At 39.7% G+C, this 2,881-nt stretch overlaps 1 pseudogene; it reads right to left on the reverse strand.

Annotated features, from left to right (window-relative positions):
• Positions 1 to 986: 986 nt before the first annotated feature.
• LOC113276739 lies at positions 987 to 1,086 on the reverse strand (annotated as a pseudogene).
• Between the last annotated feature and the right edge of the window lie 1,795 nt (positions 1,087 to 2,881).

Consider the following 2,881-nt stretch of genomic DNA (forward strand, 5'->3'; position numbering starts at 1 on the left):
TTCGAATTTCATCACCGTTCTCTTCTTGCCCGCTTTAGGAACACGTAACCTACGTGAACCTAAGCCTAAAATTTTGACTAGAACGAGACCGATAGGGTAACGAGCTTAACAGGAAAGTCATTCGAAAAATATTGGTTACTCTTTTAAGCATACTTCGAAGTTCTTGACGGTTTCTGTAAGTTGAATGCGTGATTGCGCCGTCTTGTAATATCGGTGAGGCCTTGGGTATCAAAGTTCCACCGAGCTTCCCTCGCCTCTATTCAACTTACTTTAACTCGGATTGATTCCAGAGGGGTTTGCTTAAATTGTAACGCTTCCCTTTCGAAGGATTAGAAGATGGTCTAGAAACAATCTAAGTGGAGCCATCATGCTTTTTGTTTGCTAGAAATCAATAGGTTTGATTTGGTTGAGTCAGCCTTGTTTTGTGATTGAATAAAATCCCCTTTCTTATTTTTTTTGCATGCCTGAATGTAAAAGAGACGCCCTAGGTAGATTTGTTAAAGAGAAACCTAGTAGTTCTAAACGTCTCGATTACCTCAATTTAGAAAGTACGATTTTTGAAGAGTCCGCTTTTGAACGTCCGCTTGAGGAGACGATCCCTAATATTCCGATAGTGCCAGAAATGGCAACTTTAAAAGCTTTGTTGAATCCGATTAGGACTACTCGTCCTTCGTGTATTAAGTTAGCTGAAACGGAGGCACCCTATGAACTGAAACCTGGGACCTTACAGATGCTCCCAATCTTTTTAGGGAAAGAAAATGAAAACCCCTATTACCATGTTAGGGATTTTGAGGAAATTTGTAGTACTCTAAGAATTAGAGGCTTAGATGATGATGCTTTGAAACTTAGGTTATTCCCATTTTCCCTGAAAGATAAGGCCAAGTCGTGGCTATATAGTTTGGACTCCGAGTCAATTGAGACATATGAACAACTTACATCTGCCTTTTTCAATAAGTTTTTCCCTAGGCACAAAACATCGTCTATTAGGACGCAAATATGCACATTTTCACAACAAGAGGGAGAATCTTTATATAGGTATTTGGAAAGGTTCAATGATTTATTATCCCAGTGTCCTCATCATGGTTTAGAAAAGGTTAGGCTAGTTCAGATCCTTTATGAGGGTTTAGATTATTCCACAACGACCATGGTTGAGTCTCTATGCACTGGTGGATTTGAAAACCAAACTGTTGATGCGGCGATGGAATTTTTTAATGAAATCCGAAAAAACCCAGCAATGGGAAAATAGTAGGGCACCCCAGAAAACAATTCTTTTAAGTAGAGGAAACGTTAATAGGGTAGAAAGGCTATGAATCAGATGCCAAAATTGTTGCTATAGCAAAAAGGTTAGAAGCTTAGAAGTGGGCCAGACTAGTGGTAGAGTGGAGCCTTTTTGGGAAGGCCAGAATATTGAAGAGAAGCCAATGCTCTTTATAATAACACTAGATTTGATAACCGTCAAAAGATTGACCCATATTCAGAAACCTATAATCCTGGTTGGAGAAACCATCCGAACCTTTCGTGGTCTAAGGGCCAAAGTCAAGGTCAGTTTAGTAATTCTAATGCTCCCCCAGGTTTTGGCTATACTAAGAATCCTTCAGGACTAGCTCAGTTTCAGAATCAGTCAGATAAAAAATCCTAAGTTTAGAGGAATCTCTCGCCTTGTTAACTCAGCAAACTGCAAAATTTCAGTTATCCGTAGAACAGAGTCTACAAGCTAGTAACAGGATAGGACAAGAAAATAGTCAGGCTATTTCCGAGTTAAAAACCCAGGTTGGTCTGATAAGTGATTCTTTGAGAGAAAAAGGTAAGTTTCCTAGTCAAACACAACCCAACCCTAGAGGAGTTCATGAATTAGGTGCAAAACCATCGAATCAATTGAATGTGTTAGAACCCTTAGAGTGGTAGAGTTGTAGACAATAAGGTAACCATGCCCGATAGTGAACATACTGTAGTTCACCCCTCAGAATCTCACCTCTCAGGACCAGTAGCTGAGAGACTGATAAAGTTTCTGATGATGTGAATTCGGTTCCTGAAAGGTCTGATTTTATGCCTAGAGCCCCATTTCCTCACTATTATACCAACAAAAAGGAATCGAACTTTAATGACATAGTGGAGGTTTTTAAGCAAGTTACCATAAACCTTCCTTATTAGATGCAATTAGGCAAATTCCTGCTTATGCCAAGTTCCTTAAGGATATGTGTACGCGAAAGCGAAAACTTAGCGTCCATAAGAAAGCCTTTTTAGCTAGTCACGTAAGTTCAATCATTCAGAACACCACAACTCCAAAGTACAAAGACCCAGGTTCTCCTACCATTGCTTGCACAATAGGTAACTTCCGGGTAGAAAAAATTTACTTGACTTAGGAGCCAGTGTGAACTTACTGCCATTCCATGTATACTTACAGCTAGGACTTGGTGAAATGAAACCTACTCAGATGACACTGCAGTTAGCTGATAGGTCTGTTAAAATCCCTCGAGGTGTTATCGAGGATGTTCTTATTGAGGTCGACAAGTTTATTTATCCAGTGGATTTCGTGGTCCTAGATACCCAACCTGTCCCTGACCCAGAGAACCAGATACCTGTGATTTTAGGTCGCCCATTTTTAGCTACGTCTAATGCGATCATTAACTGTCGAAATGGTGTGATGAGTTTATCTTTTGGTAATATGACTATGGAGATGAACATTTTTAATGTCAGTAAGCAACCTCATGAGCTAGATGACACATGTGTTGAAGAGGTGAACATGATAGAAGCCTTAGTTCAGGAGTCATTACCAAACATTTTGTCTGAAGACCCATTAGAAAGTTGTCTATCCCATTTTGGTTTAGATTTTGACGACGATAGCACTATTGAACAGGTGAATGCTCTATTAGATTCTACC

The sequence above is a fragment of the Papaver somniferum genome, chromosome 4 (genome assembly GCF_003573695.1).
Source record: "Papaver somniferum cultivar HN1 chromosome 4, ASM357369v1, whole genome shotgun sequence".
NCBI lineage: Eukaryota > Viridiplantae > Streptophyta > Magnoliopsida > Ranunculales > Papaveraceae > Papaver > Papaver somniferum.